We start from the raw sequence: 24,028 nt of genomic DNA, 5'->3' as shown, positions 1-24,028 counted from the left end.
AATCCCATATAAGCAAGTAGTTTGAAAACAAGCACAGTCTGGGCCTAAGCCCTTTTTAGTAACAGTGACAATATCAATTTGGGCTTCAGCCCATCTTAATACAGAAACAGTCATATGTTCGGGCCTTGGCCTATTGCAGTAACAGTAAATAGTGCAGTAATAGTAAATAGTATGCAAATCCTACCCATCCAGCCTCTACACTCCATCTCCGTCCAACCCTACACTCCATGTGGGGATAAAATCAACCCACCCATCCTTACACTCTTCCTTACACTCCAAGTAGCACTGGTTGTGGAACTAAACAGTATTCGTGGCAGAGCTGCCAATACAGTACACTTCCTCCAATCATATAAAAACCTACCCCCATGCAATGCATCATGCCACATGTCATGTCATATCATAATATTATACATGTACTCAACACAGTTACAATAACATGCTAAAATATAAACATATACCACATAGGGACAAAATAGTCAATTTACCATGTAGGGGCATTTCAGTCATTTTACCACATAAGGGTAAAACAATCATTTTACTACATAAGGGCAAAATAGTCATTTTACCACATAAGGGAAAAGCAGTCATTTTATTGATTAGGGGTCCACGTACACTTACTGACCCAATAGAAGGTCCATAGTCTTCTCAAGCGACCCATGCAACCTTAACAATCAAACAGTAGAAATGGGCCCAAGACCCATATTGCGAGCCCTTGTGGGCCCACATGCCAGTGTGGCCCACATAGCCCAGAAATGGCCTTGGCCATATGGAATACATAGCCTAGCCCAATATTCTCCATACGTCCGTGTGATTTACCCGTGTGGGGCCCATACGTTCGTTAGGCCCACACGGCCCAATTAGGCCCAATAAGGCCCAAAATGGCCTAAGCCCATGAAATCACTCATGGTGGCCTCCACAATCAATCTCCCACGTTTAGGCATAAGGATTACCACACGAGCGAGCGTACGCTCGTGTAGCGTCGACGGTCATCTATTCCGACTTTTGTCGATTTACAATTAGAGCCAGTGTTTTTTACACACCTTGCTTCTATTTGCCAAGAGAAGATGATGCCCGAACTTTTGAATCATTCGAACCAGCCATGAGGAGAAATTCGTCCACTCTATGCCAATTAAGGACCTTTTGCTTGTCCTTCGAAAGTTCCTTGACTAAATCAACCGAATCCCTTTTCACCTTATCAGTCAAGAAAGGGCGATCACCCAAGCCCTTGGATGCAACCGAATGTAAAGCCGAGCACTTGCAATTACCCCAAAAATTGATAGAGAGCAAAGGGAGAGGAGAGATGCTGTTAACGATCAAGGTACTAAGATGAATGGATAACAAGAAGATAGTGTTGAGAAAGAGAGGTGAAAAGAAAAGTGTATTCGATAAGTAAACAAAAGGAGAAGAGATGATAAGGGAAATGATTGGAGAGGGAAAAAGAGCAAAGAAGGGAAGAGAAGTATTCAGCCAAAAAATAGACCGAATGAGGGAGGAAGAAGATGGAGTAGTCGGTCAAGAAGGAAACTGAGAGAAGAACTTGTCAAATCCCAAAAGTGTTAAAAGGGAAACGAGTGAGGGTTGGCCAATGAGAGTAGGAAATTACTTACAAGAGGAAAGAAGTAACTGTAAAAAATCAAATATGCAAATCAAAAAGATACCCCAAAAGGGAGCCCCAACAATATTCAGCCACTAGACAAAAAGAGAACATCCAGAGCAACTAAAAACCAAAAGTTAGAGAGAAAACCCACCTTAGCCGAACTTTTTGAGCGCCCACAAACCGATATCGGCAGACTACTTCCTCTTACTTCAACTTTCCACAATTTTCTCTTGAAATCTGTAACACCCTGAATTTGGGCCTAGAAATTTTGGGCCTTAAGCATGGGAGCGGTTGAAGGTAGCTTATAATATTCTGTTGTGCATGAAAATTTCGTTAATGAAGGCTTGTTTTAGTGGTTAAGTGTGCTGAGAAGTGTTGGAGAAGTCCTGGGTTCAAACCTAGACTCTAGCAAAAATTTTGGTTTAAGGTGAATCAACCCTGGGTGTAGTAGGTAGGCCTTAAGAATATTGTTGGAGAAATTGTGACACAAAAAGCCTTGTGGCTTAGTGGCAAGTAGCGTGTGGAGCATTTAAGGGGAGGCATGGGTTCGAATCCCATGGCAAGCAAAGAGCATTTATTTTGCTAACAGGGGGCGGCAAGAGTTGGTGTTGAATTTAAACTCTGATGATGGAGGGATCCCACATCGGGAAGCTAACATAAGAGTGGATGCGAAGCTAGCTTTAAATATAGAGAACCATGAGGAGAGTAAAGGTACCTTTCTTGGCTGATCCCTTTCGCTTTATGGCGTGCTCGTTTGGGTTGGGCGTCGGCTAAGAGTGCTCAGAGTGTGGATTAACTGCAGTCTCCAATCAGGTGTGTATTTCTCACTACTCTAGCTATAGGATGGCTACTTCGGGCCTCGATGGGCCGAAAGGGGCCATGTGGACCCAATGGGCTTACGGGCCCAATTGGATAAGTTGTTTGATTGTGTAGTAAATATTGGACTAGGCTAGGTGAATCTCATATCTGTTGCTAGATTTTGGCTAAAAGGGCTACACGAGCGTGTGGGCCCATTTGGGCCGAGAATAGGCTTTAGGCCCATTCGTATTGTTATCCCTGTTTAGAATACTTTAGTTTACCAAATTACTGAAATGCCCTCGATTTGTAGAATTACCATTTTACCCTCGATTTATAGAATTACTGTTTCACCCTCGATTTACAAAATTACCATTTTACCCTCGATTTAAAAAATTACTGAAATACCCCTATAGGGTAGAATTACCGAAATACCCTTGTAGGGTAAAATTACCGAAATACCCTTGTAGGGTAGAATTACCGAAATACCCCTATAGGGTAGAATTATCGCAATACCCCTGTAGGGTAGAATTACTGAAATACCCCTACAGGGTAGAATTACCGAAATACCCCTGTAGGGTAGAATTACCAAAATACCCCTGTAGGGTAGAATTATCGGAATACCCCTGTAGGGTAGAATTATCGCAATACCCCTGTAGGGTAGAATTACCGAAATACCTCTGTAGGGTAGAATTACTAAAATACCCCTATATGGTGGAATTACCGAGATACCTTGTGGGGTAAAATTACCATTTTGCCCCTAAGGTGTTAAATGATTGTTTTGCCCTTGTGGCCAAGTGACTAACTTGGACTGTGTGGTTGATGAATTTGATTGTGAATATATGTTGGTATATGAATGACTTGACTGTGATTGTTTGATTCAAATATGGGCATGACATTCTGCATACGTGACATGTTGCATGGGTTGGGGTTTTGTATGGAGGAAGATCTGATCTGTTAGGATCGCATGGTTGCTTGACGACTTTGGATCCACCGAAGGCTTAAGAGCCGTATATTCGTACTGATTTGATAAGCTCGCACGAGTCACCCAAGACGACTATGGACAGATCAATGGCTAAGTGCTGATCATATTTACCCGAGGCTGTGTGCCGACTATATTACCGTCGCTGATGGCTATGTGCCTAACATGATACAGCTACCGATGGCTTAAATCCTTTTGATTATGGCTTTGTGTCAACCTACATATGGTTGTGTGCCAACCTGATTATGGCTGTTTGCCAAACATATTTGCCTAAGGCTATGTGCCAATATATGGTTATTGACGACTCTGTGTCGATCACATTTACCTAGGGCTGTGTGCCGGTTATGTTACTCTAGTTGATGGCTATGTGCCTAACGTAATGCAGTTATCGATGACTTTGTGCCACGTATTCTGTTAAGTGGCTTTGCCATATTATCTGTTTTTGGTGGCTATGGCACAAATATCTGTTCTGGTGGCTCTGCCACAATATCTGTATCTGGTGACTCTGTCACAATATCTGATAACTGAGCAGCAATGCTGCAACTGTGGAGTGTAGGGCTGGGTGGGTTGAGCTATTCCCCACATGGAGTGTAGGGCTGGTACGGGTGGAGTGTAGCGGTTGGTTATAGGCTGGATTAGGTTGGGATTGCATTCACATTCTGATTTTTGATTTTGTTACCTGATACTTGTTCTGATTTTGATTCTGTTACCTGATACTGATTCTGATTCTGATTCTGTCACCTAATTCTGATTCTGATTCTGATTCCAGTTCTGATAATGTTTCTTATTGTGTAATGGGTTAAAGCCCATCTGGTACTGTCTGTTAAAATGGGCTAAGGCCCAATTGATACTGAAACTGTAAGTAGGGCTAGGGCCAACTTTTAATTCTTTTATATGACTAACTGTTCCTTTTATATAGTAGGGGATTTCACACTGAGTTTTTGTAAACTCACCCCATTTATTAACCTTTCAGGTAATTTCCAGCCTTAGATGGATCGGGGCTGCGAGGGGCTCGGAAGAAGCCACACACACTGTTTATGTTATAGTTTTGATTATTGCTTTTAAATGTTTTTATGTGGGTTGTAGTAAAGCCGTTGTAATTTTTTGGATTTCAAATTTGGAATTTTATTTATTGTTCTTATAATTGCTAGTATTATAACACGGTTTTCCAAAGCAACTACTGTTGTTCAAAACATCACGTAACCGCAATTGTTTTTAAATTAAGCTTCCGCAACTGCCAGGATTTTTTACAAAGTTGTTACGAATGTTATTCAGCTGAGGTTTTCTAATAAGGTTTAAAAAGGGTACAAGTTTTTAATTATTCAGAAGGGTTTTTAATGGAAACATGGTTTTCGAAAAACACTTCAATGTGACACACCAGATTCGAGCCAAACTTCCTAGCTGGGTTTGGGGTGTTACAAAATCTCTCTTTAAAACCCTCATCAAATCCCTCAACCGATCACTCCTCTATCCACATCCCATATTTCCAACTAAAATCACTCCAACCTTCCCACTATCCAGACTTTTAATGAAACACAAACTCTAGCCGTCCAGCACTGCAAAATTTTAATCCATTTGTGCATGCAAGGATTCGAACCTCAGACCTCTTGGAACACTCCACACGCCCCCTATCCACTAGAGTCATAAAATACCTACATTTATTTAAAAGCCTACTGACTAGAGATAGTGATTTATCCATTAAAAACAAAACTTTTTGCACCTGCCTAAACTTGAACCCAAGACTTCTCAGACACTTCCAAGAACACTTAGCCACTGAAACAGATACACAGTTGTGTCACTTTCTTGCATAACTAAACATTTATGAATAGCCTCCAAACTGTTCCCATGCTCAAGACCTAATACTTCTAGGCCCAAATTTATGGCGTTACAGGTCGTGTGTCCACTAGGCTTACCCTTCGAATTAAGTCAATATACCCTACAGGTTTGACATCGCCTAGACACACGGGTGTGTCTACTAGTCATGTGTGGCACACAATCTGGCACATAGGCATGTGGCAGGCTGTGTGACCCAAGTCAATAACTCCTTCATTTTTCCCATGACAATGGCACACGGGCGTCTCCTCAGCCATGTGGTGCAAGTTAGAATGTATGCCCTGTTTTCACACGACTTGTGACACGGGTATGTTTGCCTCACACGGTCTATTCATATGGGCATGTGGCCCTTAAATGCATGAAAATTTTTCATGTTTCCCAAAGTTTGCAAATGTTATCGGCTTAGTCCCAAACCTCTTTTAAGCATGGTTTAGGCTTAGTCCCAAACCTCTTTTAAGCATATTTTAAGGTCTCGTAAGACCTTATAAGGGACAATGTGAATGATTAAATAGATTTTTTTATTACGAATGCATATATGTATGTAAATGAGGTGATTTGTTCGGTAGGGCCTTGTAACCTTATTCCAGCTTTAGATACGGGTTAGAGGTGTTACATTTAATTGGTATCAGAGCTACGATTTAGTCGATTTTAGGACTAATGTAGCATGTGAGAGTCTAGCTATACATGCCATATTTAACCTGTGATAGTGTTATATCTCTCGATTCTGATGAGAATTGTTTTAGTTAGACAAATATGCTTTCCAACCTAGCTAATGCCGATAGTACAAAATGTTACACTCAAACGTTTGAGTGAAAATGTGTTGGTGATGAGTTGAAATTCATAAAGGTATGAATCAGAGTGCATGATATTCTACTATTGATAAATGTTATAATTATATAAGTATATGAGTTGTAATGTTTGGTCTATGATTGCTATGTAAATATTTTGATTATGAATTAATGATTTGATTTAGCATATGAGCTATGTGTTAAGTACAAAAGTGATCATAAGTAAATAATTGTTAAGTGTTTTGAGAATGTGGAATTAGTAATGAAACTGGTCATTCATAATAGTATATGTGATGTGTATGTTTACGTGAGAGTTAAAATTTTAGGCTTTACAACCCTCACCCCCTTATCGGTAAAGTATTGTAATGAAATCTGTATTATATAGATTAAATAAGCTTACAAGTGTGGAATTACAAGGTTTCGTGATTGAAGGATTAGTACTGTGATCAGATAAGAAATGAGTCTGCAAGTGAAGACAATAACAGAAAAGATATTGGATCGTGTTGAAGGTCATTCGTAATATGCAAAGTCACTATTAAAGAAGAAGTTGAATTTGATGAGACAAAAGTATTCGGGTATGATGTCTAAAGAAAGTATTAACTGGAAGTTCTTCTGAATTGGTTTCTGCTAGTGATGAGATAATGTGAGATTATTGATGTCAGAAATAGACGGTGGAATAATGTTTGAATTGAAATGATAGCTGAGTGTAGTGGTGATAATCGGACAGTTACTATCATTTCTTCTGGGAATTCTATGTGCCCATTTATTCTCAGAAGTATATGTGACTGTTTAATTTCATAAGGAATTCTTATCATATGAGAACGTTAGCTAAACATATTATTAGACAAAAGCATTATGGTCTATATGGTTTATGATTAGTATTGCTCTAAATTTCTCTGGTATTCGATGCTATTGTGTTGATAGAAAAGTCGACGGTAAAATCTGTATGATTTCTAGTATTCTGTTCTACTAGTTATTATTCTGTTGAATTTACATGAAGATTATATTGCTTCTGTCACCGTTGATTTCAGTGTTTACGAGTGTTGTTCTTCTTTCTAGAAATTTTTCTGGGATATCATCAGGATCTTTATCATTCTATATGGTTTGTAATTTCTAGAAATTCTTTATAGCTTAACATTTTAAGATTTTTACCTCGATTTTATTATGATTCTATGTGATTGTCTGCAAGAGATATTCTCTTGATGAAAATGACTATATCTAATATGACTAAAATTTCTAGTTTGATCATAGGAGTAGAGTGATATAGTTATCAGATTCATAGAGGTTGTGTTTCTGCACTGGTTGCTACTGAAATCATATTCAAATTTCTCTTGTGTTCAAAATGCATTATTGATAACTGGGACATTATAAATCTATATGGTTTAGATGTCAGCCTTATTATAGCACTATGATTTTAATCTATCTGATGGTTGTGGCTTCAATATGGTTCAAAGCTTCGTTGATTAATAATTGAAAAGTTATTGCTTGACAGTCAAGATTGATTCAGTTGTCTATTTTGATTGGAATAACTTCTTGAAGGATTAATCGAGTTACTTGTATCTGAATCTATCCACATGGTGGAAATAAATTTTAAACGTTCATGGGTAAATAGATGAATATTTTGAATGCAGAATTCATATTCTAAAAGACATGATATAGAATTATATCCATCAAAACAGTTTTATTGAGAAATATTTTTGTAGATCGCGCTTGAGAAGTCTGTATGATATGATATTTATTAATAAAGTGGTAAACAGTTGAAGACATTGTTAACTAAAGCATCAGTTCTGGTTTAGCCTACATCGGGTAAAGAGTTATTCGACACGAGAATTAGAGATGGTTGACATGGTATTTATGTTGAATAGTTAGCGACAATAATTGTTTGGTGAGTAATTTAACCTTTTAAAGACTGCAAGAGTTTAAAATATTTGATGTTTCTGAAAGATTTGAATTTGAAACAGTAAAGATGGCTTGAACTGTTGAAAGATTGTGAGTCAGTGATTGATAATCACCCTGGGCAAACGATTATAGTCTCGGATGTTCTGAGCTAGAAATCTTTTTGTGTTTTACGAGCGATGAGTACGCGATTGATCTAATCGAATGATAGACAAATATTAGCTGTGTTAAAAGTATTCGGTGAATTTGTGAAGTTCAAAAATACATCAGTAAATTGCAAGTTAAAAAGGGGTTCAACATAAATTGATTCATGATTCAGAATTTTAGTTTAGAACTGATGATTATCTGATGTATCAAAATAGAGTTCATGTACTAAGAAATCTAGAAATTATGCAACAATTGTTACATATGGCTCATAGTGGTAATTATTTGTTTATTTGGGGAGTACTAAAATGTAAAATAATCAATAATCTGAGACAGTTGTACTGATGAATGAGCTTGAAATGTGATATTTCTGACTTTTTATCCATATATTTGATCTATCAACAAGCTAATCCTGATTATCAAGTATTTTCAAGACTGTTATAGTATGTGTTGCTATTTGAGTGGTAGTGAAATAGAATTTCGATGAATTTTGTAACAAGACAGATGTTATCTGGACTATTGATGACTGTTTGAAGAAGTATGCATATTTTATCTTCGTATGTACGAATTTCTCTTTTGATAGATTAGATGAGTTATACATATCAAAGAAACTCAGATCACACAGCGTACTAGACTCCATTTTTTCAGATGGCTAATCTGAAGAAGAGATTCAGATTCTCAAGGTAATATTTGTTGTTGTGCTTTAGAATTTGAAAAATACTTACCATTGTTTGATTTACGTATAATAATGATTTATCAGTTGAGCATATGATGGCACTATACGAAGTTTTATGTGAGATCAATGATAAAAAGATTTGTGGTGTCGATGAGATTAGAAAGACTGAGGAGAAATGAAAGTAATTTATGACAGTTTAAAAGCAGTTTCAGATTGGCAGAAAACATATGTGGGCTCGATATGTAAAAGCATTGAATCTTAGTTAGAAAACTGAGTATTTGTGAAACTATTATAGTGGGAATAGAATTTCTCAATTTAGCTATAAAGAGAAGTTGAGTTTGTGATTCTTCAGACTGTACGAGATTATTATCAGAACTTGAGAAGATCCGTAATGTGTTTCTTATATATATGATGTGATGATACAGATAAGACTTTTTATCTACAGTATCTCTTTTAGAAGTAGAAACTCAGCTTTTTATGACGTATAGTAAAAAACATATTAGAATCATAGCTCGTGAGATCGAAAAGTTGAGAAATTGATGAGGCTAGTGAAAGCAAATCACTAATCTATTCTCTAATAAGATTTTTGGGGCCGAAAATCCCTAAGGGGGGAGAGTTGTAACAGCCCGTTTTTGGTCAAATTAGAATAGTGGTTTCAGGACCACAATTCAAAGTCAAAATATTTATTTTTTTATTTTAATAAGGTTTGTAGTATGATAGAATGTTCGTGTGAAAATTTCGTAAAGAAATTTTATCGTTTGAGTTGTTAATTCGGTAAAAAGGACTAATTCGTGTAAAGCGTAAAAATTGAATTCTATAAGTTAAAGGTATTAAATGGCTATGATATTAAATAGTGGGAGTCCTTAAGTGGTAATTATCCCGTAAATGTTGATAGTGGAATTTAATGGCTTGGTATTGTTGAAATTTATGATGTTATTAAAGGTTAATTTTGTAATTTAATTATTATGTTATAATAAAAAAAAACAAACACATTTTTCCTATTCATTCATCATCTTAGCCGAATTTGAGAAAGAAAAATAAGCCATTTTTAGGGTAAAACATTCAGTCACTTGGAAGCTTAATCAAGGTACAGTTTTTACTCGGTTTTTAATGATTTCTACGTTTTTGAGCTATTGTAGCTTAATCTAGCTAGCCTGTGTCTATGTTTACAAAACTGTTAAAGATTTTTTGAGATGCCATTGATGAATATTCATGCTTTTTGATGATTGATGATGAAATATGGAAGTTAGATGATAGTTTTACATATTTTACAAAGTGATTTTAAGTAAAAATGCAAATTATGGATGTGGTTAAAAGTACGAATAAAGTGAAAATATGGGCTGATATATAATTGGTTAATATTTGGCTGAGCATGAAATTGTTTAAATTTCATGAATTTTATATTTTATGTGTTAAGGACTAAATTGCAAAACTATGAAATAATAGGGGCAAAAGTGTAATTTTGCCAAAATATGTAAATTGTGTTAAATTGAATGAATTAATGATTAAATAAGTAAATTTTGTTATTATATAGATTCAGAAAAATGAGATTCGGATCTAGAACGGGGGAAAACAAAATATCAGATTAGTCGATCTAATTCGTCGTTATAGCGATCGAGGTAAGTTCGTATGCTAATAAATGTACGTGAATTGTGTTATAAATGTTTATTTATTATTGAATTGAATTGAATGCTGAATGATTACGGTTATGAGCCGAAATCGACATAGTTACGACATTGAAAAGTCTCGTACGAACATTAGGAATAGTATAGGATACAAATGTCATGACATTAGGATTACCGAGATGAGATTACATGTAAGACCAATTCTGGGACATTGTCATCGTTATATGATTTCGTGTAAGACCCTATCTGGGACAGTGGTATCGATATGTGATAACATGTAAGACCATATTCGGGATATGGCATTGTATGAGCTTATGTGATATCCAAGTATCCTTAATGATTCCGAACGGTTCAACAAGTATAGTCAAGACGAGAATAAAAGTACAATTGAATTAAGTGATACAAGTACGTACAAAACTTATATGAGAATCAAATGAAGGTAATTTGGTAAGTTCTTAGTGTATCATGTATATGAAATGAGAAAGATTATTTATAAGTATGTTTCATGCCAAAATGTGTTTATTTGGCTATAATGAGCTATGAATTGAATGATATGTGAAATATGAGTTATAGTTGTTTTAACTAAATATACATATGGCACATAGTGTGTGAAACATCATTATTTGGTGTTATTTCACATAATTTACTTGGCTAAAGAAAAGGTGATGAATATTGAATTGAATAAAGTGAAAATGTGAATGAATTGATAAGAAGTATTCAAACCATATGTGTTTTGAATGAATAAACTCATGAAAATCTAGATTAACTACTTGTATGAATTCGAGATAGAATGGTGGAACCATATGAATTTTTATCATGTTTTGAGTAATTGTTTAAAATGCGGTTACTTAATAATATGAGTTTATTATCATACGAGCTTACTAAGCTTTATAGCTTACTTTGTATTTTTTTTACTATGTTTATAGTGATCTGGAGGCTTGCTAGGGTTGAAAGTCGTCGGAGATCTCATCACACTATCTAGCTACGGTTTGGTACTTATGAGCTTTGTGATTTTGGTTATATGGCATTATAGGCTGGGGTCCTTTTGATAAAGGTTTTGGTGATGTATTTGGTCATTTTATATGGATTATTAATGACTTGTGTTTGATGTGTAATTTGCCTTGTGTAATGGCATAATTTGGTATGGTTGGTGTGGTTCAAGATGATCAATTGGTCATTTGGTATATGATGAGCATTTATTTATGAAAAACATGATTTTGGACTTGATAAAAGACTGACTAATAGATGACTTATGATTCAAGCTTTGTGTGTGATTGACGGTAGTGAAAATACATATTGAAATAGATTGTATTGAGGGTATGATATGTATTTTGGTATATGTTTGAATAAGTGAGTAATGATGAATGAATCATGCTAATTTATTATGTGTTTGAATGTACAAATGGTATCGAATTGAGTATATGAATGCTTAATTATGAAATAGAAATGTTTGGCTGCCTATTAATGTATTGAAATAGCATGAAATGTGATGCTTTAGGTATGCTCAAGGAGGGTGAGAAATATGGCTTTAACTAAGCCTATTTTCACTCCACCCGGCCGAGCACACGAGCGTGTGACTCGACCGTGTGTGACACATGACCTTGGTACACGACCGTGTGTCCCCTAGGGTTACCCTCGAATTAAGTCAGTATACCCTATAGGTTTGACACGGCCTAGACACACGGGGTGTGTCTACTGGCCATGTGTGGCACACAAGCTGGCACATAGGCGTGTGGCCAGCCGTGTGACCCAAGTCAGTAACCACTCCAATTTTCCCACGGCTATGGCACACGGGCGTCTCCTCGGTCATGTAGTGCAAGTCAAAATGGATGCCTTGTTTTCACATGGCTTGTGACATAGGCGTGTCTGGTGGTCGTATGAGGCACACGGCCAATTCACACGGGCGTGTGGCCCTTAAATGCATGTAAATTTTCTATGTTTCCTAAAGTTTGCAAATGTTATCGGTTTAGTTCCAAACCCCTTTTAAACATGTTTTAAGGTCTCGTAAGACCTTATAAGGGACAATGTGAATGGTTAAATGGATTTTTTTATTATGAATGCATATGTGCATGTGAATGAGGTGATTCGTTCGATAATACCTCGTAACCTTATTCCGGCTTTAGTACGGGTTAGAGGTGTTACAACTCATACGAGCTGTGAATCGATATGCTCACTTGAGCTGTAGATCGGTATGTTCTCACGAGCTATAAATCAGTATTCTCTCATAAGATGTAGAGTATCTGTAAGACATGCAGGACCTCAACCAAATCATGTAACCCTAATGACATTTCATTTATATCCTACAGATTCTTATGGTTCAAACGGGGTTCGGTAATTGTCGTACATCATAGGATATGCATTTGGTAATTATGTATAATTATTCTCTTTGCCCCGATCTAACTCTGTATGAGGTCTAACTAGATCCATACGGATAAATTTAACTCAATTCAACATATATTTTATTCAATTTAATCCAAAACATATGTAACGCCCCAAAAATATGGGGTCTGTAATTTTGCTTGTCTTAGCATATATTCCATATTTGCTTGAATGGTTAGTTGATATAAGCGTGTTTGGGGGTGTCTGAGTAGTCCTGGGTTCTAGTTTCGGCTTTTGCAGCATTTTTGTTTTTACTCTTAAAAGAACCTGAACATTTGCACTTAGACTTTATAAATATTCATGGTTGATTGGTGACACAAAAGGCCTTGTGGCTTAGTGGTAAGTAGCGGGTGGAGCATTCGAATAGGCATGGGTTCGAATCCCAGGTAACACAAAGGGGGGCTTTATTTTATGTTTTTTTGGCGCAAGAGGTAGAGTTTGACTTAAACTCTACAGAAGTGGTTGGAGACTTGGTAAAAAGGGGAATTTGGTTTGAATTTGAATAGGAAGTTGGAGTGGTTGTGGAGAGATAGGGGGAGAGAATTGTAGAGAAAATCAAAGGATGTGGCGTTGGTTGGAGGTTGTGACCGAATGGAACACTAAGGTTCCCTTGGTTTCAGTTTGGGGAAAGGTTGGGACGTTTTTGTAGTGTGGAAGTGGCCAAATTCTCCTATTTTCAATTTTGATACTCTACTATTTCGAGGTTCTTTCGTTGCATATTTTTCTTCTTCTTTTCTCTCGGTTACTATCTTTTTGTGTTAGTCAAACAAGTATTCTCTCTTTTGGTCTTATTCCGTTTAGTGAAGCACTACTTCTCTTATTTTTCTGTGGCGGCCGATTCTCTCATTTCCCTCGATTCTTTTCTCATACTCCTTTACCATTAATCGACTTGATCTTCTTCCTCTCATCATTTTCTCTTTTCGATTTTCTTTAGCCGAACCACTCTTGCTCTCTTCTCTGTTCAATTACTTCTTCTTGTTTTCCCCTCCTAGGCTGACTATTGTGCCTCTTGTTCCTGTGCACTCACTTCTTTTGAGCATCAAGTTCTGACAAGCACCCGTCGCTCCAGCATCTTGTCTTGCCTATCGTTTGGTTTTGGGGTAAGTGTTCTTTATTGTGCCTATTATTCTTTTGTTCCTTCTCAAGTGGAATGTTCGGTGATGGATGCTAATTCTCTACTCCTTCTGTATGTTTGGGATCTCTGGATTCTAACTCTTGAAGAGATAAAGGGATCCTTCAGCCCTCAAAGGTGTTCAAATCCCTCTTTGGCATTTGATCTAATCATTGGGGTAAGAGGACTAATCTGTCAGTTGCGGTCGGATATCAAATCTTCCTAACTTTAGTTTGGGATTTATTTGGGCTATAAGTGTCAAGCCTTGGATTTTATTCCTATTGCTAATAAAAGTTGCTATTAATGCAATAAATCGACAGGAGTTGTTTGATCATTTTCAATTGGTGGTCTAAGTGTTATAGATCGCATATCTTAAGACAAGGTTGGATAGTTGAGGAACTTGGGCGGTTTCGGAAATAGGTGTGTAACCACACCCTCTTCAGTATCAATCAAAAGCCAAAACTACGGCATGTGAGGTTTCTCGAGCATGCGAATGCTCATGGGACAACTGAGCCATACACTATGGGTGACAACCGAAGGGATCACCACGGCAAACTAGTGGGCTTGGACTACTGTTAGGCCTCGTAGGGCTGAGATGAGCCGTGTGGGCTCGATGGGCTCGTGGGCCCACATAGATAATATGTGCAGTAAGCGCCAGACTATGGCTTGGGTTGTGAAATCGCAAAGTCGTGACCGAAAAGGGACTAGATGGGCCACACGAGCGTGTGGACCCACTTGGGCCCGGTAATGGGCCTCGAGCCCATTGTCACTGTTTGGCCATATGGATTATTTGAGTTATTCGTGATGACAGTAGACCCTCCAAGAGGTCGTTAATTGTGTCGGGACACTAAAATTGATTAAATGATCGAAATACCCCTGAGGGGTAAAAATTACGATTTTACTCCTAACTGACGAGATGATTATTATGTCCTAGCAATAGGTTAACTGATGTGTGTGGATATTTATGTGACTGGTTGTGATTACAGCATGCTGCATACACTTAATAATTATGACATGACATACTACATGGGGTTGGGTATATGATACGGAGGAAGTACTATACTGGTGACTATGTCACGATGATTATTATTGGTGGTTTACCACACTTACTATTACTGGCAGATATGTTGTGTTATTATCATTACTGGCAGCTTTACTGCGATATTGGTGTGCTGGTTGGGTGGGTCGATTGATATCCCCACAGGTGGGTTGGTTGGTACGGGTGGTGCGATGGCTGGTATGGGATGGGTTGCATTATGCATCTATACTGATACTGTATTGGGCTTAGGCCCATATCGCTACTGTTAAAGGGCTAAGGCCCAGACTGTACTGTTACTGAATAGGGCTTTGGCCCAGATTGTACTGATACTGTGTTATTCACTGTTTGTTTATTATTGGGATTAAACACTAAGTTTTCGTAAACTCACCCCGTTTCTAACTGTGCAGGTAATCCCTAAGCTTAGATGGTTTGGAGCTGCGAGGGACTCGGAGATGGCCACACTACCGTTCCTATTTCTTTAAATTGCTATTAGATTTTGTTTTGGGTTTTAATTTATGTAATAAGGCCGTTGGTGGTTTTTACGTTTTGGCTTGGATTGTGGTTTCTTATACTAAACTGCTAGTCTAGGAAAACTCGGGTTTTCAAAATAGCATGATTTTCTAAGGAACACGAGTTTCCAACAACAAAGTTTTCAAAATGCTTCGGTGGTTTTAACTGAAGTAATATACCAAAGGCAAACATATTGGTAATTGTTTTGATGTGAACTTTAGTTAAATAATAATAAAAGGATTTAGATTCAGTACTGTATTTTTACCGGAAAGATCAAATTTGAAAAACGATTTGAGGTGAAACGCTAGATTCGACCATAACGTCTAGGCCGAGTTTGGGGTGTTACAACATATTTTTGGAAAAATTACCATTTTGCCCCTAAACTTTTAATTCTTTACAATTAAGTCCCTAGTTCATAAAAATAGAAATTTACGTAATTTCACCACAACCCACTATGTTCAAATAATAGTTAGGTCCCTTGTAACAATCCAGTTTTGACCTTAGTTGGAATAGTGGTTTTGGGACCACATATTCGAGTCAAAAATAGTTAAATATTATTTTTCGTGCTTATGATGTGTGAATTAGCATATGTGAAAGTTTCATCTGAAAATTTGAATGTTCGTGTGCTTAATTTTGAAAAAGGACCTAATCGCATAAAATGTAAAAGTAGCCTTCTTTTTGTTAGAGTACCTATTTGATTTGGCTTTCGAAAGCAAGGGTCTTCATATTGCAATTGGACCATTAACATAGCTAATGGTAATTTAAGGACAACCATTATAAGTCTTTATTATAATTTCATTAAGGGTAAAATTGGAATTTGGTTATTTAAGTTAATAATAAGTAAATAAAACATAAAATTTGGTCATTTTGTGTTCATCCACAATCGAAAATACAAAGTAAAAGAAAAAAAAAGAGTTAGCTAGGGTTCGGCCATACTAAAGCTAAATTGAAGGTTTGTTTTTGTTCCATTTTCGATAATTTCTACATTTTTGTGATCGTTGCTTTGTGTTTTACTAAGACCATGCCTTAATTTTTGATTTTTGATGATGAATTTGAAATGTACCATGGATAAATTCATGAGCTTTATGTTGTTATATGATGAAATATGAAAGTTTGATGTTGGGTTTATATGTTTTGTCCTTGGATTTTTAATGATTTTGAGTAAAATGGGCTAAATTGTGAAATTTGTAAATTGAGGGACTAAAATGTGAAATAAATGAAATGTGTGGACTAGTATGAGTGCTATGAATATTCGGCCAAGCATGAGTACATACAAATTTTGTGTATTTTGTGATTTTGTAAATTAGGGACTAAAGTGTCAAAATGTAAAAATGTGAGGGTTAGTTTGCAAAATGCCCTAATTGTGTGTATATGGATTTTTTTGAATGAATGTGTGATTGAATAAGTTAAATTTGAATTGATTTAGATATAGAACTAAAGAATACAGAATTAGATCGGGGAAAGTCGAAAGTCGTCGAGTAACCGATTCCATCTATTTGAATTCCTACGAGATAAGTCAATATACAATAGACGTGTTTAAATTGAATTATTATTGTTCATATGATATTGAATTGTGATAAATGAATATTCAAGCTCAAAATGTGCTAATTGAGAAAGTATCGACAAAGTTCCGATGTCTGAAAAGCCCTGTACGAACCCTAGTAATAGTTAGGATACATATGTCATGACATAGGATTCCGTTATGTGATTTCGTGTAAGACCACATCTAGGACGTTGGCATCGACTTTTGTTTTACGTGTAAGACCATGTCTGGGACATCAGCATCATATTTTACTTCATGTAAGACCCTATCTGAGACAGTGGTATCGATGTTTGATTACATGTAAGACCACGTCTGGGACGTTGGCATTATATATGTTCTCTGAGCTATCCACGTATCGTTACATTTTTGAATGGTTCAAATAGGCATTTCGAGAAAATGAATGAATAAGTGAATATGTATCTTATTCAGGTACGTTCGAATTGTGTACTATATTTGAAAATGAAAGGTAAGTATAAGTGCAAATGATGATCTATGATCCATGTAACACCCCGAACCCGAGACCGTCACCGGAGTCGAACACGAGGTGTTAACAGACTTTAAACCACTTATAAAAAAATTTTCCCAGACACTGCCAATCTGCGTACTAGTCGTTTTAAAAATCATATCTTGAGTTCAGAAACTTGGAATCCAGTTATGTAAATTTTCCCTGAAACTAGACTCATATGCCCATCTACATATTTTTTCTAGAATTTTTGGTTGGGCCAATTAGTACAGTTTATTAGTCAAAGTCTCCCATGTTACAGGGATCGACTACACTGACCTTTGCGCATTACGACTTGGATATCTCCCTGTACAGGGCTTCAATACTAATGCCGTTTGTTTCTATAGAAACTAGACTCAGAGAGGAATCTATACATATATGTCATGACTCCTAATTGTCTCTGGTTAATTTACAATGAATTTCCAAAGTCGGAACAGGAAATCCAGAAACCGTTCTTTCCCTGTCTCACGAGAACCTGAATATCTCTTAACATACTATCCATATGATTGTTTCGTTACTTTCCTATGAAAATAGATTCATCAAGGTTCATTTACATAATTTATTCACTATTTAATTCCATTCCTACTATTTTTAGTGATTTTCCAAATCTACATCACTGCTGCTGTCAGCATCTACCTTTAAGGTAGACTTTACCTATTTCATAGTTTCCATGATTCAACTAGCCCTTTTAGCATAAATAGCACAAATTATGATAGTGATTAACCATTCCCATGACCAATCCTTGTTAAGCATATCCACACCTCTTAATAACCATATCCATACCAAATGATGATAACATTATACTCAAACACATATAAGCCATTTTCGCATGGCTATCCAAAATTATACAAGTCCAAAGGGTCCATGACCCCCAACAAAAAGGGTAGTCCTATACATGCCATTTCGAAGTTCAACCAAAATTGTACCAAAAGGGGGGCTTTGATAGTGTGGGCGACTTCGACTTCAAAATCCCGAGTCCGATAGCTGGAGAACCAAAATCTATAAAATAGAGAATATAGGAGACGGAGTAAGCAATTTATGCTTAGTAAGTTTTGAGCAAGGGATTCCAGCACAACAAAAGTATAGCATTCATGTAGCTAAACGGATAATTTCATATGCACAATTTTTCAACATCATACTTACTTCACATTACCAACCCTTTTATTCATACACAAAGATCAACTTAGCCAAAGGCCGGTAGCTCATTTATCAACTGAGCGAATACTTATTTGTAAGGGCTCAACTAATTCAAAGCACATACGAAACATACCTCAATGTTGGGATGTTTCAAGCGTATTAATTGAAATTTTTACAGCAAGATCATTCATTCCCAAATCACGTACCTTCGGAATTTAACCGGATATAGCTACTCGTTCAAATGCCTTCGGGACATAGCCCGGTTATAGTAACTCGCACAAATGCCTTCGGGACTTAACCCGGATTTAGTAACTCGCACAAATGCCTTCGGGACTTAACCCGGATTTAGTAACTCGCACAAATGCCTTCGGATCTTAGTCCGGATTTAGTAACTCGTACAAATGCCTTCGGATCTTAGTCCGGATATGGTCACTTAACACAAAGCCTTCGGGACTTAGCCCGGACATCATTCAAATAACCATGCACATTTAACAATAAATCATGGCACATTCGTATTTCGTTTTTGTTAGCAAAACTCAAACACAAGACACTTATCATTCTTGCAATTTCGGCTCAATAGCCACACACAAAGAGCATGATTTTGATTTGCTTAAAACATGATCTAATCAAATCATAATTTAAGCTCTTTTACTCAAGAACTTACCTCGGATAATGATTTTGATTTTGATTTTGATTTGATAATGATTGTTCTAAATGTTATTATAAATCCGGTAATGCCTCTTAATCTATTTCAACGACGATTACGGGTTAGGGGTGTTACATTTTATTGGTATTAGAGTTATGGTTTAGTCAGTTTTAGGACTGCCATAGTATTTGTGAGTCTAGCTATACCTGCCATATTTTTGAACTGAGATAGTGTGATAAATCTTAACATTGAAATGTGTTTTTATATATCAAATGGATCCCGAACGAGCCGTAGCTAATGATGTCAAAAGTAATGAGCCTGCTCCCGCGCAAGGGACAGCGCCATCTGATTCTAGACCTGTTACAAGTAGTCATGATAGTGAGGCTAGACAAGCCTCTGGTAGATAAGATTAAAAAGAATGGGGCCAAAGAGTTTCGAGCTACAACAACTGATGATGCTGAAAAGGTTGAATTCTGGTTATAGAACAGGATAAGAGTGTTTGATGAATTGTCTTTGAATCCCGAGGAATGTATAAAATGTGCCATTTCACTTCTGAGAGATACGGCGTACCGTTGGTGGAAAACTTTGATTTCTGTAGTTCCGAGTTAGTGAGTCACCTGGGATTTCTTCCAAGCCGAATTTCAAAAGAAATACATCAGTCAAAGATTCACTAATAAAAAATGTAAAGAGTTTCTCGAGCTTAAAGAAGGTCGTATGTCTGTCACAGAATACGAGCAGGAATTTGTAAGGCTGAGTTAGTATGTTCGTGAATGTGTATCTACAGAAGAAATAATGTGCAAAAGATTTGAAGATGGTTTGAACGAGGATATTCGTTTGTTAGTCAGGATTCTCGAGATTAAAGAATTTGTTGTGCTTGTTGAACGAGCATGTAAAGCTGAAGATCTTAGAAAAGAGAAAAGAAAAGCTGATTTTGAAGCTAAAGAGGTAAGAAATAGATCATCAGGCAAATCATTTCAGTCTGCATCAAAGAAATTTAGAGATGATAATAGCCGCTCAAGGGCTAATGTGGGACATTCGATTAGAGATCGTGCAAGATCGTATTCGAGCTTCAAAGCTCCAGCTACATTTGTTGCCAGTGTTGGAAATACTAAATCCGATCGCCCAGAGTGCAAGCATTGTGGTAAAAGACATCCCGATAATTGTAGACTGTATGATCAATCTTGTTCCAGATGTGGATCGTTAGACCATTTCATTCGTGATTGCCATGAATTTGTCGAGCAAGAAAGTGTGCAAAATTTGAGACTGAGTGGCAATGCTTCTCATGGTAGACCTGCCAGAAATATGAGAAACGTAAGTGCCAGTTAGAGAGGGACAAAAGATACAGCTGTTAGATCTGAGGCTTGTGCACTTGCTAGAGCCTATGCTATCCGAGCTCGTGAGAAAGCTTTATCACCAGATGTGATTACGGGTACAAATTTACTCTTCATGATACTTCTGTGATTGCTTTGATAGATCCTAGATCGACACACTTGTATATATGCATGAACTTAGTTAACAGTAAGACTTTGCCTTCAGAGTCTATTGAATTTGTAATTAGAGTTTCGAACCCCCTAGGGAGATGTGTTTTGGTTGGTAAAGTTTGCAAGAATTGTCCGTTAATGTTTCGAGACACTTGTTTCCAACTGATCTGATGTTGTTAACTGTTAATGAATTTGATATAATCCTGGGTATGGATTGGTTAACTTGCATGATACTGTTGTGAACTGCAAATGGAAAACTATTAATTTGAGATGCAAAAATAATGAAATAGTCAGAATTGAATCTAGTGATTTGAATGGATTACCTGCTCTGGTATCTTCGATGAAAGCTTTGAGTATTGTGAGAAAGGGTTGTGAAGCCTATTTTGCTTATGTGATTGATTCGAGAGTGTCGGAAAAGAAAGTTGAATCCATGCCTGTTGTCTATGAGTTCTTTAATATATTTCTTGAAGAACTTTCGGGATTACCTCCGGTTAGAGAAGTTGAATTTGGCATTGAATTGGTACCTGGTACTACTTTGATTTCGATAGCTTCGTATAGAATGGCTCCGACCGAACTGAAAGAATTAAAGTCTCAGTTGCAAGAATTAACCGATAGAGGGTTTGCTAGACCGGGTTTCTCACCTTGGGGTGCTCCGATTCTGTTTGTGAAAAAGAAAGACGATATAATGGGAATGTGTATAGATTATCATCAGTTAAACAAAGTGACTATCAAGAATAAATATCCTCTGCCCCGAATTGATGACTTGTTTGATCAGTTGAAAGGAGGTGTTGTGTTTTTAAAAATAAATTTAAGATTGGACTATTACCAGTTGCGAGTAAAAGACTTAGACATTTCGAAAACTACTTTCAGAATGGAGTAAGACCACTATGAATTTTTAGTTATGCCTTCTGGATTGACTAACGCACTTGTTATCTTTATGGATTTGATGAATAGAATTTTCAGACCGTATCTAGATCAAATTTTTTGTTGTATTCATTGATGACATATTAATTTATTCATGTGATGAATCTGACAATGCCGAGCATCTGAGATTAGTGCTACAGATTCTGCGATATAAACAGTTGAATGCGAAGTTTCGTAAATGTGAATTCTGGTTACGAGAAGTTGGTTTTATTGGTCATATTATATCAACATCTAGTATTCAAGTTGACCTGAACAAGATTTCGGCTATTCTGGATTGGAAACCTCCGAGGAACGTCTCTAAAATCTGCAGTTTTCTAGGACTTGCCAGTTACTATAGAAGGTTTGTAAAAGAATTTTCTATGATTGTGACTCTGTTGACAAAGCTGCTTCAAAAAGATGCCAAATTTGAGTGGTCTGAAAAGTGTCAGAACAGCTTCGATCAGTTGAAAACTTTGTTGACTGAAGCTCCGGTATCGGTACAACCCGAATCGGGTAAAGCATTTGTGATATACAGTGATGCTTCCTTGATTGGTCTGGGATGTGTTTTAATGCAAGAAGGCAAAGTCATTGCTTATGTTTCGAGACAATTGAAGCCACATGGTAAGAACTATCTGACACACGATCTTGAGTTAGCTGCGATTGTGTTTGCTCTAAAGATTTGGCGTCACTACCTGTTCAGTGAGAAATGTCATGTATATTCTGATCATAAGAGTTTGAAATATCTGATGACTCAGAAAGATTTGAATCTGCAACAGAGAAGATCGTTAGAGCTACTAAAAGACTACAAACTTGTGATTGATTATCATCCGGGTAAGGCAAATGTTGTTGCAGATGCTTTAAGTCGGAAATCATTATTTGCTCTGTGTGTGATGAATGCTCATTTGGTTCTGTCCGATGATGGATCAGTTTTAGCAGAGTTAAAAGCGAGACCTTTGTTTTTACAGCAGATTATCGAAGCTTAGAAGATTGATAATGAAATTTTAGCTAAAATAGCTCAGTGTGATGTAGAGTCTGATTCAGAATTCAGAGTTGATAAAGATGATTGTCTGAGATAGAATTTGTGTCTAGAGAAATCCAGAGTTGATTCAGATGATTTTGAGTGTAGCTCATAACAGTCAGTTATCTGTGCATCCGGGTAGTACAAAAATGTATAATGATCTGAAACAGTATTACTGGTGGTTTGGAATGAAAAGAGACATTTCTGACTTTGTTTCGAAGTGTTTGATCTATCAACAAGTTAAAGCTGAATATCAAGTACCATCTGGTTTGTTACAACCAATTATGGTTCTGATATGGAAATGGGATCGAGTGACAATGTATTTTGTTTTGAGTTTACCCCTATCTCCGAGAAAGAAAGATATTATCTGGATTGTAGTTGATCGATTGACAAATCAGCTCATTTTATTCTGGTTTGATCCGATTACTCGCTTGATAAATTAGCTGAGTTATACATTTCTGATATTGTGAGATTACTTGGTGTGCCATTGTCTATAGTGTTAGACAAAGATTTGAGATTTACATCACGATTCTGGAAGAAATTACACGATGCTCTGGGTACTAAATTGCATTTCAGTACTGTTTTTCACACGCAAATTGACGGTCAATTCGAGCAAATTATTCAGATACTCGATGATATGTTGAGATGTTGCATTCTTAAGTTTGACGGTACGTGAGAATAGTATTTGTCCTTGATTGAATTCGCTTATAATAATAGTTTTCAGTCGAGCATTAAAATGGCACCGTATGAAGCTTTATATGGTCGCAACTGTCGTACACCCTTGTATTGGACGGAGCTTAGTAAAAATAAGATTCATGGAATCGATTTGATAAAAGAAACCGAAAAGAAAGTAAAAGTGATCCGAGATAGTTTGAGAGCATGTTCCGATCGTCAGAATCTTATGCGGATTTGAAAAGAAAAGATATTGAGTTTGAGATCAGCGACAAAGTGTTTTTAGAGGTATCTCCGTGAAAAAAAGTACTTCGGTTCGGTAGAAAAGGAAAATTGAGTCCGAGGTTCATTAGACCGTATGAGATTACTGAGCGTATTGGACCGGTAGCATATTAATTGTTGTTACCACCAGAGTTAGAAAAGATTCATGATGTGTTTCAAGTATCGATGCTTCAACAATACATATCTGATCCATCCATTTGAGATTGAAATTCAATCTGATATGACTTATGAAATTCAATCTCATAACTTATGAAGAACTGCGAAATAAGACAATCCCGTTAGTAAAAGTGATGTCGCATTGACACAGTATTGAAGAGGCCAGATAGGAGCCTGAAGATGTTATGAGACGACAATATCCAAATATGTTTAACGGTAAGATTTTCGGGGATGAAAATCCCTAAGAGGGGAATAATTGTAACAGTTCGATTTTGACCCTAGTCGGAATAGTAGTTTCGGGACCACATATCTG

Source organism: Gossypium hirsutum, chromosome A12 (genome assembly GCF_007990345.1).
Source record: "Gossypium hirsutum isolate 1008001.06 chromosome A12, Gossypium_hirsutum_v2.1, whole genome shotgun sequence".
In the NCBI taxonomy this organism is placed as follows: Eukaryota; Viridiplantae; Streptophyta; class Magnoliopsida; order Malvales; family Malvaceae; genus Gossypium; species Gossypium hirsutum.
This window is presented reverse-complemented; position numbering follows the sequence as displayed.